Here is a 17,703-nt window from a genome sequence, read left to right as displayed (position 1 = left end):
AATCCATGACCATTTTCTCTGGCACGCCACTATTTTTACCACTCGACATACAGAACATTGAATTCCGTCTGTCGAGATACTGTTGATGTTATATAATGGTTCCAGTAGATCTATCCATCTCATGCTGTATTTGAATATTCATGTCCTTTCAGACATTTCTATCGAAAATTTTGCAAAGTAGTTCTCTAAGCCTTACAATATTATCAAGCTCATATGTGCATTCGGAGTATACATTCTTACCTTGATTGTGAAATTGTACTCCTGTTAAACTTGTCATTCCCACCCACAGAACAAGTTGGTAGGCATGTAGAAGATGAGAGATAAAAGACAACCAGAATCAGTATTATAAGGTATCACTCACTCTTGCGCAAAGTACTGTTCAGTAATGTGTTGTTCCAATAACACAATAACAGACTTGTGCACATGCAGATACTTTTATAAAGGCATATAAGGGGCAGTACAGATGGTGTAATGGTTAGCATTACTGCCTCACAGTGCTGAGGTCATGGGTTTGATTCCCACCAATGGCTCTAACTGTGCAGAGTTTGTATATTCTCCCTGTACTTGCGTGGGTTTCCTCCGGGTAATCTGGTTTCCTACCGATCAACTACTTGGAAATATCAACTACTTGGAAAGTGGTGCCCTGATTACTTAGGAAAAGAAAGCATTATACACTCAGCCCAGTAGGCAGTGAATAAAAACTTTGTTCTCTATCTTACAGTAAGTGTTAAAACAATCCAACCACACTCAACAAACATACAAAGGACATACAAGTATAGTAACAACAGCTTTACTATTAGTCTTAGTACACTTAAAGACTGACCCTATAGCTTGGCATAGTCTTCTGGATTCAAATAGGGACATTTACTAAGTTCGAAAAATCTGCAATTCGACTGATTACAATGGGTGGTGTTTTCGACTCGTTGCTCCCAAGGGCCAGTGCAGAAGACCGGGGCTATCCCCGGCACTCTTGGGTGCCAGGTTGATAGTCCATATGTGTGTATAAAACAGAATTAATATTGAGTTTGGCTGTGGAACTAGAAGTCCCAACAAGCCTCCATCGCATGCAGGTACTTAGATAACCACAAATACCAATATGTGGGCATTTAAGGGCCCACTGGGACTTGTAGTTCCACAACCAAACCAATTCTGAATCAAAAATGCAGACACACCAAGAAAATAATACATACATAAACACACACATACATGCACATACACATACTTACCTATGATGATACATAGATTGATCTCCTTGTCCATTTTTAAATCCATTTGGGGTACCTCTGTAAAAAAAAATACCTAAGTGATTTTCATTCATAAATGAGCAACTTCAGCCAAAATTGTTGATTCGTAAATTCGCGATTCCCAGCCGTGAATGGGATTGAATGGGTACATATGGGTAAATTTCACTGAAAATGCCTTGTCTGGCTCTATGAATAAAGGGGCCAACCTGTTGGTTGTATAAAAATTTCGTTACTTGTGTAGTTTCATTGCGCCAGCATGGCGCCGTGCATCTGTGTCCAGCTGCGGGGCTGTAAACTCCATGCCAACGTGGATAGTTCGTACCCCCTCTATCCACGTTGGCATGGAGTTGATTTTAAATAGCGTGGCGAGCATAGCGAGCCACCGAGCCCTTAGCGTGGGCGAGCGCAGCGAGCCCCGCAAGGGGACACAGACGCACGGTGCCATGCTGGCGCCGTGAAAGTACACAAGTACCAAATTTTAAAACTACAGTATGTTTATACACACACAATATCTGTTGGCACAACTGGATAAACACACTCCTACTATTTTACCCAATATCTTAGTACAATTAAAAAAAATAGCCACAGCAAATAATAATCACTTTATCACCGCAGCCACCCCTTCCAGACAGATTTTTATATCCCTGATTTTCCCTACATTAGGCCCGCTAGTTACTGGTATTGGATTCTGTTATCGAAGGGACATCTTTGGCTAAAGTTATGTAGATTTTAATCTCTCTTTTGTATAGGTGTACACCTGGCACTTTCGTAATTCCTGTTTTGGGTTTTGTGTCTGTATCTGTGGCCATATTTCGGGTCTGGATAAGTTCAAAACACAGCCCTTCCATTTTTAAAACATAAAATCTGATAATCTTATAAGGGAGTTGGGAACAAGAATATTACTAACATTAGACGCTATGTCAATACACCCTCTTTTTATTTTGTTTTTTTATTTTGGGGGGGGGGGGGGGTAAGATGTTCTGTATGCACTCTGTTATTCTGTGTTGTAACTGTCATAAATGTGTACATTATGTTATTCTGTTTTGAACTTTTCAATAATATGTTTTTTTTTTTTTTTAAACATAAAAACCGCTAAAATGCTGAATTTTTTTTTTTTGCTCCTACGCTATTATTAACCTCAATAACATTAATTTCCACCTCACAATGTTGTTTTTAGGCCAAAAGGTTGCACCGAGGTAGCCTGGATGACTATGCTAAGCTACACGTGGTCCATCAAGGAGTGGCACTGCAGTGGCAGACAGGATGGCAGTTTGAAAAACTAGGCCCCAAAGAGCACATAATTCCAAAAAAAGAGGTGCAAGATGGATTTGTCCTTGGGCCTTCCCACCCCCCCCCCCCCCTATTTTGCATAAATAGGACATGCACACTGTCTTTAACAAACCAATCATTTCAGCGACAGGGTCTGCCACACGACTGTGGCTGAACTTATTGGTTTGTTTGCACCCCCACAAAATAAGACGCAATTCATCTCTCTTCCTGTACAAACCAGAGGCAAGATGTCGTTCTCATCCTCCAATACCTCACCCCCTTCAATGTGTACTTCCTCATCCTCACAGATGATCAATTTGTACCCGCTTGACTCCACAATCATAGGTCCCTCTATAGTCTCTGGAGGCAGTTGCTGGTCTTCATTGAAGAATTGATCATTCATTTTCATGAACCTCATCTTCTCCACATTTTGGAAAAGAAACCTCCTACGCCACTCACTGACCAAGTCCCCCGCTTCCCTAAAAACTCATTTGGAGTACACACTGGAGGGGGGACAACTCAGGTAAAATAGAGCCAGTTTGTACAGGAGCTTCCAAATTGTCTCTTTTTGCTGCCAGTACAAGTACGGTCTGCCTGACATGTCTACTTGGATGCTGTCACCAATGTCATCCTCCACCATTTTTTTAATGGTAATACCATTGTATGCAGCAACAGTAGACATGTCAGCAATCATTGGCTGGTCCTCCAGTCCGGACCAGATGTCCAAACTCTCTCCTGCCTGCCCTGCATCACAGCCAGCGGGTCAAGTACAAAATTTGAGCTGTTTCCTCGCAGCCACAGGTGTGGGACAAAATGAAGAAGGAGCTGTTGACATGCCATGGTCCACTTCAGATGACAATTTCCTGACCAGCAGGTCTGTAGACTTGTGTGCACTGCTGTAGACTTGCGTCCACCAGAAACAAAGACACAACATACGCTTTAAACCAAGGATCGAGCGCGTTAGCCAGAATGTATTCCTCTGACTTTATTAGACTGACCGCCCTTGTATCCTTGCAAAGCATATGAAGGGCTTCATCCAAAAGAGCTACCTGCTTTGTGGAATCACAGAGCTTTAGCTCATCCTTCACTTTCTCCAGCTGCCCCAGCTGACAGTATCAGAACTGACTTCACGTGTGGGAAGTTGAAAGGGCTGGAGAACCTTGCACAACACGGAAATCAGCCTCCACTGCACTTGAGTCAGGTGCATCCCTGCTCCTTTGCCTATGTCGTAGGTGGCTGTGTAGGCTAGAATGACCTTTTGCTGCTCCTCCATCCACTGCAACATATAGAGGGTGGAGTTCCAGCCCATCCCAACCTCTTGTTTGGAGGATAACTTGGAGGAAAACTAAGGATGGCACTGTACTCTTTATAATAAAATACTTCATGTAGCAAAATTAAACATGCAAGACACTTATAAAAAATATTGTGTACTTAATTGATGGCTAACATTAAAAACTTGAGTAAATGTTGTATACAAATCAATGATAATATAAAATGAAATAATATTGATACGTTATTCAGTGTGCATAGTAGAAACCTGGCTCTTGCCAAATAACTATAAAATTGTATATATTGTATACCCACTGACAATTCAGGGGCCTAGCTGCAGAGTTAAGGCATATAGAAAATATGTCAATCAATAGCAGCAATCCCGTATTCCGACTAGTTATCACTCAATTCCAGCGTTACTCAAATGCTCCTGCACAAGATCTTGCATTCCTTAGATGTGCAGTCCTGCTTGCTGCTCCCCTGTAATCCATTTTAAAGTGCAGGTCACTGACCAGAGTGAATGTTGTTGAACAGTTACTAGCAGTTACTAGCAGAACCATGAAAATGCAGGGAACAAAAATGTCAGGTGAATTGTAATCTCTGACCAGGTTCACTTCTATAGGAAAGATTTCTAAAAGAGTGTATCGCTCTGATTACATAAGGGGTTTACAGTATGTTTAGTACTACAGCCTTGCCACTTTTCATACAGCGTACATCAGGGAAAGATAATTACAAATGTGAGCATTTTTGTAGACATAGTGCTTTAATGGAAGAATTGGCATCTAATATAAGACAGAAAAGCCATGGTAATATATCATTTATACAAATATTTAGTTATACTGTATTTGGCATTTACTATCTCTTTTTTGGTCTATTCACTGGCAAGCAATCGTATATTCTGTCCACTATAATTTTCTCTTTTATTGCTGTTCTTACCGCTGAGTAAGGCATTACAAATATCAGCAAACAGTTTCTCAGAAACACATTTAGGTACTCATGTATAGTTGGACAAAAGTCCAAAACAAAAGGGTAAAATGCAATTACCGGATCTGCGTTTGTGCAGTGAATGTGTGTTACTCAGTATGTACTGTATGCAGTCTGAGAGACCTGTATATATATATATATATATATATATATATATATATATATATATATATATATATATATATATATATATATATATATATATATATATGCATTTTTCCTCTTTACCTAGGGGTAGGCTAGCATCAAGAGGACCCAAAAGAAAAGAAAATGCCAGGTGGTTTAGAAAAGTAATTGAGCAGGTACAGTACTTGGATAGGTCAGGGGCAGGGTTCACAAAGTGAATAGAATGCAGTCGGAAGACCTGCAAAGAACACTCTTGGCGGCACTGATGAAAGTGACACACACAGCACAGCAGAATGGGTACAGTGGGAGGAGCTGTGGAGGGAGGAGCTCTGGGGGAGGCGGAGCCAAAAGGAACACTGCTAGTAAGTTATTTTGATGAAGAAGTAACAGCAGCTGTGGCAGGGAAGACATGCAGTACTGCAGCTGGCCCCTGCTCTGGGACCAGCTACCAATAAGCTCAGTTTCTCTAAGGCTGGCCCTCATCTCCTGTATCCCATTAACCTCCCACCTGTATGCCAAGCCTCTCCTCCTAGTATTCACATTGCATCTGGCTTTTCATACTATCATCTCTCATGGCTGCTTTCACTAGCTCCAGCTAATTTGGTTGGTTATGGTCGGTGGTGAGAGATAAAAGGTGAGAGATAAAGGTTATACAAAAGCTTAATTGAAAATATTTTAGTGTTTATTATTTTATAGTATTTAATATTTTAATTATTTTAAAGCCGTTTGTGTATACGTAGATAGATAGATAGATAGATAGATAGATAGATAGATAGATAGATAGATATAGTAGGATGTAAATAATCCAATAAGGGCACTCACCAAAGTCACGTCATGAAATTTTAATGATGGTACATTACCAGTTAGAACATATGTCTACGTTTCGGCCACTAGGTGGCCTTTCTCAAGACAAGTCATCAGCAGACGTCTCACAGCTATATCCTGATTCTGGACTTGACAGGAAGGGCACGGGGGCATGGAGCAGACGGCACAGAGATGCTGGTCAGGACTGTCTGGTACTAACCTATTTAGGTAAGTGCTTGTCTCACTGTGCAAAGAATAGCAGTCTGCTTACTTTAACCTTTAAGGCACTACTTAAGGGTAAGAGAGCAGACTGCTCAGTTTATATGTTCTTTGCACAAGCACTATATGCACTTTTTTGCGCATCCTGATGAAAAGGCTGCCAAGCCTTGAAACGTTGATGATGCCTTTCTTCACTATGAAAATATAAAAAATTATTTCATCAAATCCGTGAGTGCCGTCTTCTTCCCCTTGGCTCTGCCATAAGCCAGGGGATACAGACTGGTATATATATATATATATATATATATATATATATATACATACATACATACACACACACACACACACACACACACACACACACACACATACAACAGTAAGCCAATTTTAACAATGTAGCTGCATTGAGTGGTTGAATGGAAATCCAGAGGCCTCTGCCCTCCCTCTTCTGCAGAAAGCAGCAAAACTGCCTGAGACCTGAGTCACTTATAGCTCCGCCACCAAGTCCCATTTGGCCCCACTCCTCGCTGAGTCCCGCAAATCCCCGCCCCTATGTAGCTCAGTCCCCCAGCCTGTGTAGCTCCTTCCACACCCACCCATGGTGTTGGGCCCGGGACGGCTGTCCCCCTTGACCCCCCCCCTGTTGCCGGGCCTTGCTCTGAATTTGCAGCTGTGTGATCAGGTCTGCATTATCCCCATGGGACAGATAGACTAATCATTAGTTACTCCTCCGTGCTTGAGAATGTGAGAGAGAGAATGTGAGAAAAAGAGCAGAAGAAACGGAAAGACAGAAAAGAGGCAAGAACGGGAGTGAGAAAAAAGAAAGAAACAGAATGAAACAGAAAATAGAGGAAAAAAGGAAAGACAAAGAATGAGAAAATAGAAACAGAGTAGGAGGAAAGAGGGGAGAAAACAGGCAATGCTGGATGCAACACCCATTATACTGTAATGCAGGGTTCTTACCATACCATCCGCTGCACTGCCAATATCCTTAACAATAAAGGTGGCGCTTCCAGATTAATGACTAAGCACATACACACTGAGCAATATCGTTAACGATAGCAATCAGTGATTCCCCCCCCCCCCCCCCCCACACACACACACACACAAACTATATAGTAGGTACACACTACGATGTGCACAACAATATCATTAGCGATATCATTATAAAAAAAATTGCATATTGTGTACCCAGCTTATGATATTTCTAGCAGGTTATGCCATTTACTTTATAAGGCCTAAAGCGGGAAGGGGCATCGGGATCAGTAATCTCACCTGAATTTGCTTATGCTTTTCTATATAAAAGCATGAAGAAACCAAAAGAAAAAAAAGACACCAAAAGAGCACAGCTGCCCCCTTAGTGCTCATGTGGTAATCGTGACTAATGCAATCATGTAGCAAGTTAAATTACAGAGTACAGGACACAGAGAGAAAAGGTCAGAAATATAAAGGATTCTGTTGCAGCAGTGTGATTACAAAGGCATATCCTGGTCATCTTTATTCTTCTTGGAAGATCAAAAAAGTGCTTCCTTCATATGCTGTGTGGGAACAGAGCTGCTCCCTTGAATCCAGCATTCACTTTGAAGTGCTATGAGAACAAGGCTTAGAAAATAAATGTATTATGCTCAAGGCAACATTATTGGCCAAAAAGAAAAAAAAAAGTTCAATCAAGCCAGGGGGAGATCAAACCTGGGATCTTACTAAACAAAGATACACTTTATGCACTTTATTTTCATTATTTCCTGACCACAATATGTAATGTTAACATGCTATTTATTTTATTCTGCTACACTTTTCTTATGCGTTTTACATATAAATAATCAAAATACAGACTTGTTTATTGGCTGGGCTAGTGCAGTTTTATTTTCTGTGGATTTTCTGAACAACAATTGAAAAGTGCTTATCTATCATGTCTTCTGGTACTTCAGGCATTCACAGTATAAGACGCTTCATCCAATGAGTTAATACAACATGAGCACTACAGGTGGAGTTTATGGAAACAAACACCATGACTCATGCCTATTAGATGGCTAATCTGTGGTGCAATTACAGAACATTTTCCTAGTGAGTGAAAATTGCTATTTTGCCATTAGATGTTGTCATTCTGCTCATATTATGTCTGGGACATAGAAACTAGTGTTAAAAGTACAATAAGGAAATATTACAACTTTGGGGTCGGTTCTATTAATAGAGATAAATTCGCTGAATAATCGCAGCAGCTGCATGTTGGCTGGAATTCACACAAAAGTGCTCTCTGCCATATAGGATAGTGAGTCATTTTGATCAAGTCCGAAGGCACATCAGGTTTGTTGACAGTGTTTAATGCTGTGGAAAAAGCACCACGCACCCTTGCAATCACTGGGATCATCCCCTTTGTGTTAGTTAATAGATGGTACCAGTGGCGGTTTTTACCTATGGGCTTCAGAACTGCAGCCCCCGGGGTAAAAGCATCCGTTGCTTTCTGCCTAAGTGAAGCCAGATGCAATCCGTATCACTACAGTGGCTTCACTGTGGCTGGCAGTGACTTCCTATTGAAGTCCAATCTGCCAGTCACCCAAGGCAGTGGGAGGCATTCCCTCCCTCCAGGATGCCTCTTTGGGCTGCTACAGCTGCAGCCCATAGAATCCGGGGTCTGCTCATGTACAGTACCAAGGCCAATACTGCGCATGCGCTGATCCCAATGCCAGTCATCTACAGTGAACAGGTGCCAGGACCGTATTTTAGCTTCTATGGACTGTGGCCGAAGCAGCCCGTAGAAACTGAAGACCAGCGCTTGCACAGTACCGATGAAGCTACTCAGCATTTGCTGGTTCCACGACACCAGCGGAACTGGTGGGGACCAGCAGAAGCAGTGGCAGTGAGGATGGCATGGAGCAGCAGCAGCGGCAGCAGCTGTGTAGGCTGCACAGCGGCCAGTGGCAACTCCCTTCTGACACCGGATGTACCGTAACAATGTAGTTAACCAAATAAATCTTTTATTTAGTGTTTTCACTGGGCATTTTGGCTTCCTGCCCTCCAGGGACTTCCTATGCTGTGTTATACTTGTAGATAAATGAGGTTACATGATAGATGAGTCTCTTCTTAAGGAAGGGCTGGCAATGAATATAGAAGATCCCCCTGACATCACCCCGACCCACAGCTCATTTTTCCAGATGATGAATGGAGAGGTATATTTAGTTCTGCTTTGGGATATGTAATTAGTGCAACATTTTAAATCAGACCTATTAATTGCTTCCAGATAATCCCCTCAGGCGACTGGTACCTATCAGAGTTTATATATTCCCATTGGCAGAGGGCAAAACTAGGGCAACACTTTATATCAGTTCAAGTCTTTAGGGTCCGCTGAATAAGAGAATATCACCTACATAGCAACACTGTAGACATCAGCGGAATGCCAATCAACTTAACGGTGTTACAGTGCTGGGAAGCGCTCAACATAACCTCAATACAGCAATCCCAATTGTTACATAGAGTACATTGCAAATGTACTGGCAACAGTCCAAAAAGTGTGATTGCTCCATTTTAGTGAAACAGTCTGTGCCTTGAAGTTGTTTGTTGTAAAGGTACATTACATGTTCAGATTTTTATGCTGACAGCTAATATCCGCTACTCCATTCTTGACCTATTATTTTTGATAATTTACATTGTGTGATGGGAATGTTTCCTCTGGCAGGTAAGAAACTAGAGTGCATTACAATATGGAAAATGAAGAAATCTCATCACGGCCATGCAATTTCAGCTAAAGCAGTAATGGATTTCATTCCATATCAACATAGACCATGTATTACACTGGCTGGCAGGCCTACCATGGAATGTATGCTGAGTTTCAGTTGACAATGTTTTCAGTTTGTGAGTAAGGGTGAGATGTATCAAAGCTTGGAGGCAGATAAAGTAAATCGATAAAGGGCCTGATTCAGGTTTTCTCGCTAGGCATCATAGATTCCCTGCCTAGCGAGCACCTTAACTCCGCCATACCCCCACACCGAACATCCATCCCCCTTACGCCCGAATCCCTTTGCTTGCATGCGAGGGGATGTGTTCTCATGCGAGGGATAGCCCCACACAAGAGGGTCTGAATTGGCCCCAAAGTACCAATCAGTGCCTGTTATTTTTGAAACACAGCCTTTTAAATTGTCAGTTAAAAGCTGATTTGTTAGAATTGTATCTCACTGGGACAGATTTACTAAGCTACAAAAGTGATAAAATGGAGAGTGATAAACAACCAACCAATCAGCTCCTACCTGACATTTTTCAAACACAGTCTGTGTCATGGCAGGTAGGAGCTGATTGGCTGGCTGTTTATCACTCTTCATTTTATCACTTTTGAAGCTTAGTACATCTGGCCCTTTATCTCTACAGAAACAAACGGCAGGTTTCTGTCCATAAGAGATGCAAGGTTCCTATCAAACTTTAGCTACATTACTTTTCCGATCTATACGTACTTTCAGTCGCTATTTTCCCTCACACGTGTGCACTGCTCAGTCAATCGATAATTACTCAATTTGACTATTCTCTAATTAGCGGCCCATGCAGAATTAGGGGACTTTGATGTTAGCGATGACCACTTCCAGCCTGTTGCTTTAGCAGAATTGTGAAAGCCTACGACTGGCGCAGATGGAAATTACTCTTCAGTGTTTCAGTTTTTGTAAATGGATCTGCATATACTGTACATCAAGTTTTGAAATGCAAAAGCAGTTTCTGAAATGGGTGTTTTTTCTTTCATTTTGGGCAGCAACTATTTCATTGCAGCAATTGCTTTTTCACATCCATGCTGAATTAGGCGAAGATGCAGTGTGAGTAGGATAGTGATGTAGTGTGGGGAGGTAAATATAATGCAGCAATGCAGGTGGGGCATACTTGTCGGCTTTTTAAAACTAGTTTCAGGGAGATTATAGTTGGTAGTAGAATTTTGAACGGCGCCCTATTGAGGCGGCGTGTAATGCTCCACCCAAAGGGCATGGTTAGTTCCATGTTTAGATTGTGAAAAGAGATTGTGAACATGGCACCTAGAAGCCAGGGCGTGTACTGCTACATCTGAGAGGAATCTTGTAAAATGACTTATATCCAAGTGTAGATGATCCACAAAGCAGTTAGTAAGAGCTACTATACTTGCTAAAGTGCTGGGAAATGGTGCTGATGATTCAATGTAAATATATCTAGCTCTCATTCCCCAAAAATGTAACAGTGTAATGTGGGCTAGATGAAATGAGGAAGATTGCTAGACTAATGAGGGAGAGAGGGAGATTGCTGCTATTTCAGGGAGTCTCCTGCAGAATGCAGGAGGTTAGGCAGGTATGGGTGGGGATGTAAATTAGTGGTGTATTGTGGCGAGTTAGTGACAGGATATAGTCATACTTGCCTACCCTCCTGGAACAGCCAGGAATATCAGGTAGCCCTCTTGGCCCTGCTGGTCAAATACTGGCATTCCTGGGTCTATGCGGAGGGGGAGGGGCTTAAATTGCAACCGCACAGCTAAAAGTCTCCTTTCTGCATACCTCCCAACAGTCCCGATTACGGCGGGAATGTCCCGATTTTCAGCAACATTCCCGCGTCCCTCCCGGCAGTGTCCCGCAGTGAGGGGGGAGCTGTTGGGAGTCCCCCTGTCGGCTGCTGAGCAGCGGGGAATAATCTATTCCCGCAGCCAGGGGGCTGGGGGCATGGCTAGAGGCTCACAGAGCCTCTGGGTCATGCCCCCATAGCGTCAAAACAGGGGCATGGCCTCGCGGAATGGGGGGAGCCGTGAGTATAGGCCATGCCCCTTTAATTAGGCCACGCCCCCAAAATGTTTGGCGCGCACCCATCTGTCCCTCCTCCGTATCTTTGTACATTGGGAGGGATGTTTCTGTGCTTCTTTTGGCTGGTATGGGTATAGGGCATAATTCAGAGTAGAACGCCAATGTGCAAATTCCCAATCCACTAGAATGTGGTGGAAAAATAAAATAGAGTGCTGACTCCACAACATGGTGAGCACAGCGCTATGTTTCAGTGTCCATGTTGACTGTGTCGACATTCGGGTCATACAAAGTGAAAAACCATGTTGATCTTTTGACTGTCGAGTTTCCCCATGTCGACCTAATGACTGTGTCGACATAATGACCCTGTCGACCTTCATGCATGTCGATCTAATGCTTGTTGACCTACAGTAGTTCATGTCTATCCAATGATCCATAGCCCTTTTGTACAATTCACTCACATATTTACACAGGGAGGGTTTTTATTTATTTATTTATTTATTTATTAACAGTTTCTTATATGGAGCAGCAATTTCCATTGCCCTGTACAAGGGTTTTCTTTCTGTCTGGGTGGCAGCTATCTACTTTTAGTCATCTGCAACTTTGCAGATGAGTGATCAGGTCCAAATCAGGCCTATAGGCCCTTATTCAGATCTGATTGCAGTACAAATTTGTTTGGAAAATGGGAAAACCATGTGCACTGCAGGTGGGGCAGATGTAACGGTACTCTTTACCTAGAAGGGCGCCCGTCGCGGGCATCGCGGGTACATTTATGTGTGGCAGCGACGCGACCGACGCGATGCCCGCGATTTCCCATTGAAACCCATGTTAAACATGGAAATCGTGTCGGTCGCGTCGCGGCCGGCCATAAATGTACCCGCGATGCCCGCGACGCGATGCTCCCGATTTCCCATAGGAATCAATGTTAAAAGGCGCGATGGACCCGATTTTACTGTTAAATGGCTCAATGGACACGATTTGGCCATAGAAATCAATGTTAAATGGGCCACAGAGCCCATTAACCCTTAAATGTCCCCCCCAATTTTTAACGCCACCCCACGATCCACGCGAACCCGAAGCGTGGCGAGCGCAGCGAGCCCGCGAGGGGCGGCGGTACGCGTCCTCCGACCTTTTCATGCCCTACTATCCACTAGGGCGTGGAGTGAGAATATAATAGTGTGGCGAGCGCAGCGAGCCACCGAGCCCGAAGCGTGGCGAGCGCAGCGAGCCCCGCGAGGGGACGCGGATACCTTCACAGTTATACGCGTCCCCTCGCGGGCTTCACAGGTGTCCGTGGCGACGCCGACACCTGTGAAGCCCGCGAGGGGACGCGTCTACCTGTGAAGGTATCCGCGTCCGCTCGCCACGCTTCGGGCTCGGTGGCTCGCTGCGCTCGCCACACTATTATATTCTCACTCCACGCCCTAGTGGATAGTAGGGCATGAAAAGGTCGGCTCTGTATTATCTGATGATTATTATATGTATATTTCTCATTCAGTGTGCAATAGGGATACAAACTGTTTTCTTTCCTAACCAGATTTACCCCTCCCTGTTGGCACCTGAATGACAGACCTCTGATTGAGCAGCTTACCAATAAAAGTGTTGTGCAGTTGAGAGGCATAGATGGGTCAGCAATAGGAGGGATTGCTGACACCTGAGTGCCATTGGAGAAGCCAGGGGTATCTCCAGGTAAGCTGGCTCTCAGATGTTGTAAGCCATTATCATGTGGCCTTACACTGGGCTATTAGGCCCATAAATTTGTTATTGTGCATGGGATGGGTTTGGGAGTGTGATTCCCCCTTTGTTGGTATGGCTGGTCTGCTCCAGGGTAGCACACCCTAACACTTTATTAACATTTATGTTTTTTCCCTATTGTATGTATTATTTTAATCACACCTTCACCTCCCTACATAGCACTTATGTGCTTCTTATTTAACACCTACTAACTTTCATTTGTGTGCTGCCCTGGAGTAGTCAGCCTGTGTCGGCATGTTGGGGGGCCCACACCCCAGACCCATACCCAGTGTTAGGGACCCCCAGTGACAGAGACGCCTTGACGTACGGCCTGGGGGCTTAACCCTATATCTGCAGATATATGCAACCAAGATCTCTGTATTATCTGATGATTATTATATGTATATTTCCAATTCAGTGTGCAATAGGGATACAAACTGTTTTCTTTCCTAACCAGATTTACCCCTCCCTGTTGGCACCTGACAGACCTCTGATTGAGCAGCTTACCAATAAAAGTGTTGTGCAGTTGAGAGGCATAGATGGGTCAGCAATAGGAGGGATTGCTGACACCTGAGTGCCATTGGAGAAGCCAGGGGTATCTCCAGGTAAGCTGGCTCTCAGATGTTGTAAGCCATTATCATGTGGCCTTACACTGGGCTATTAGGCCCATAAATTTGTTATTGTGCATGGGATGGGTTTGGGAGTGTGATTCCCCCTTTGTTGGTATGGCTGGTCTGCTCCAGGGTAGCACACCCTAACACTTTATTAACATTTATGTTTTTTCCCTATTGTATGTATTATTTTAATCACACCTTCACCTCCCTACATAGCACTTATGTGCTTCTTATTTAACACCTACTAACTTTCATTTGTGTGCTGCCCTGGAGTAGTCAGCCTGTGTCGGCATGTTGGGGGGCCCACACCCCAGACCCATACCCAGTGTTAGGGACCCCCAGTGACAGAGACGCCTTGACGTACGGCCTGGGGGCTTAACCCTATATCTGCAGATATATGCAACCAAGATCTCTGTATTATCTGATGATTATTATATGTATATTTCTCATTCAGTGTGCAATAGGGATACAAACTGTTTTCTTTCCTAACCAGATTTACCCCTCCCTGTTGGCACCTGAATGACAGACCTCTGATTGAGCAGCTTACCAATAAAAGGGATAAAAGCCTTATTCAGATCTGATTGCAGTACAAATTTGTTTGGAAAATGGGAAAACCATGTGCACTGCAGGTGGGGCAGATGTAACGGTACTCTTTACCTAGAAGGGCGCCCGTCGCGGGCATCGCGGGTACATTTATGTGTGGCAGCGACGCGACCGACGCGATGCCCGCGATTTCCCATTGAAACCCATGTTAAACATGGAAATCGTGTCGGTCGCGTCGCGGCCGGCCATAAATGTACCCGCGATGCCCGCGACGCGATGCTCCCGATTTCCCATAGGAATCAATGTTAAAAGGCGCGATGGACCCGATTTTACTGTTAAATGGCTCAATGGACACGATTTGGCCATAGAAATCAATGTTAAATGGGCCACAGAGCCCATTAACCCTTAAATGTCCCCCCCAATTTTTAACGCCACCCCACGATCCACGCGAACCCGAAGCGTGGCGAGCGCAGCGAGCCCGCGAGGGGCGGCGGTACGCGTCCTCCGACCTTTTCATGCCCTACTATCCACTAGGGCGTGGAGTGAGAATATAATAGTGTGGCGAGCGCAGCGAGCCACCGAGCCCGAAGCGTGGCGAGCCCCGCGAGGGGACGCGGATACCTTCACAGTTATACGCGTCCCCTCGCGGGCTTCACAGGTGTCCGTGGCGACGCCGACACCTGTGAAGCCCGCGAGGGGACGCGTCTACCTGTGAAGGTATCCGCGTCCGCTCGCCACGCTTCGGGCTCGGTGGCTCGCTGCGCTCGCCACACTATTATATTCTCACTCCACGCCCTAGTGGATAGTAGGGCATGAAAAGGTCGGAGGACGCGTACCGCCGCCCCTCGCGGGCTCGCTGCGCTCGCCACGCTTCGGGTTCGCGTGGATCATGGGGTGGCGTTAAAAATTGGGGGGGACATTTAAGGGTTAATTGTGCTTATTTGGGCTCTGTGGCCCATTTAACATTGATTCCTAGGGCCAAATCGGGTCCATTGAGGCATTTAACAGTCAAATCGCGGTCAATCAGCCTTTTTAACATTGTTCCCTATGGGAAAATCGCGGTCATCGCGGGCATCGCGGCCATCCCGATTTACCCGCGATGCCCGCGATTTTTACCCCCGACGACCGCGATTTCAATCGCTGGCGCCCTTCTAGGTAAAGAGTACCCATGTAACATGTGCAGAGATAGTTAAATTGCAGTGTAAAAATAATGCAGCCAGTATTTACCCTGCACAGAAACCAAATAACTCTCTCTGCACATGTTACATCTGCCTAACCTGCAGTGCACATGGTAGTGTAGGGAGATAGTGCAGTGATGTAGTGTGGGAAGGTAGTACAGTGATGTGTAGTGTAGGAAGGTAGTGCAGTGATGTAGAGTGGAAAGGTAAGACAGTGATGTAGTGTGGATAGTTAGTACAGTGATGTAGTGTAGGGAGGTAGTGCAGTGATGTAGTGTGGGAAGGTAAGACAGTGATATAGGCCCTTATTCTGGTCGGTGCGGATATATCCGCGTGCGTTCGGGCCGCCGATGTTTTGTGTCTGCGCATGTGCAGAGGCGTCTCTGCGCATGTGCGAGCGGGGCGTACGGCCAAATCCTGCATGAAATGTGAACACTCCGAACAGGGGGTGGAGAGGGGCGTGAAGGGCTATTTGTGCTCATTACCATATGCATACGCCCCGCGTTTCATGGGCGTTCCCATGCAAACACTGGGCGTACGTATGGTAATGCGGCCGTGACGCACGTGTAGGGGGAGGACATATGACATCGCCGGATGTCAGCTGCCCGCCCAGATCCCTGCTTTTGCACGGAGAAATGTCCGTGTGGTCTGAGGTTGCGGGAGCTGGTGGAGCACTCGGTCCTGCATTCGATGCTCTGCGACCATCGAATGATGGGGGAGGTTCCCTTAGATGGAGGAGGCGTATTCCGTGTAAAATACACGTGCGGTCCGTTCGGCCAGCTTCTTACCGCGTACGGACGGAGTTGGCGATCCGTATGGAAGGCGGGGTTTCGCACGCACGGTCCTGGCCGCATAATCGGATCCGGCCGCACCGACCAGAATAAGGGCCATAGTGTGGATATGTAGTACAGTGATGTAGTTTAGGGAGGTAGTGCAGTTATGTGTAGTGTAGGGAGGTAGTGCAGTGATGTCGTGTAGGAAGGTATAGGCCCGCACACACTAGAACAATTTTTTATCCGATTATCCTATTTCCGACCGATCGTCTGATATATTGGCCGATTTTTACCGATAATTGGGAATAACCGGCCTATTATTGCCGATTATCGATATATCGGACGATCGGTCGGAAATCAGACAATCGTTCTAGTGTGTGGGGACCAGACAGTGATGTAAGGTTGATAGGTTGATAGACATGCCTGATTGGTGGTAATACACTCCCAATAGTTGGTGTTAGACATGCACAATAGGTGGTGCTAGGCACACCCATTTGACGGTGCACCCCCTAATAAATTGTGCTGCGCACGCCTATGATCTTAGATATGCTAATTCATAGTTAATGTTTCTCTGGCAAATCAGTTTATTTTCTTTCAGTACATTTCCAAGTTAGAATATCAAGCTAGGCTGGAGAAAAAACACCATTATAATTAAAATAAAAGAATGAAATCGGCTGTAGTTTTGAAGAATAAATTGATTTCTTTATTCCCTGTCCAGTGCTAAGAGACACACAAAGACTGTGTTCCCACCAGTGAGGAATGGCTACTTCTTTCATTATCTCTTTGGTGCAGTCGGCTTAGATGTAGCTGTTCATCCCTTTTTGCCAAATCGGTTGAATTGTTTACTGATTTAACAAGAAACAAAATCGTAGAGGACTATTCATTACAAACAAAGCAGGGATAGGCTGCTGAATAGAACAACATACAGAGGAACAGATTACATATTGTTGGCAATCTCAGTTGGAATTACTCAGCATCAGGGTGCTAAAATCCATAACACATTGACAGTATTCTGAATTTGTAACAATTTCACTGCCAAAAGAACCTCCAACAGATTGCACAGTGATAAGCCAAAAGGATGAGGAATTCTCCTGTGTACATCATTCATTGTTATTGACCTACAGCTCCCAGCCATCCATTATCCCTCAGCTTATTTGCATATATTAATAGGACATTAAACTTAAATATGACATTTAAAAAATGCAGGTGTTTTA

Source organism: Crinia signifera, chromosome 1 (assembly GCF_055691185.1).
Source record: "Crinia signifera chromosome 1, ASM5569118v1, whole genome shotgun sequence".
In the NCBI taxonomy this organism is placed as follows: Eukaryota; Metazoa; Chordata; class Amphibia; order Anura; family Myobatrachidae; genus Crinia; species Crinia signifera.
Note: the sequence above shows the minus strand (reverse complement) of the source record.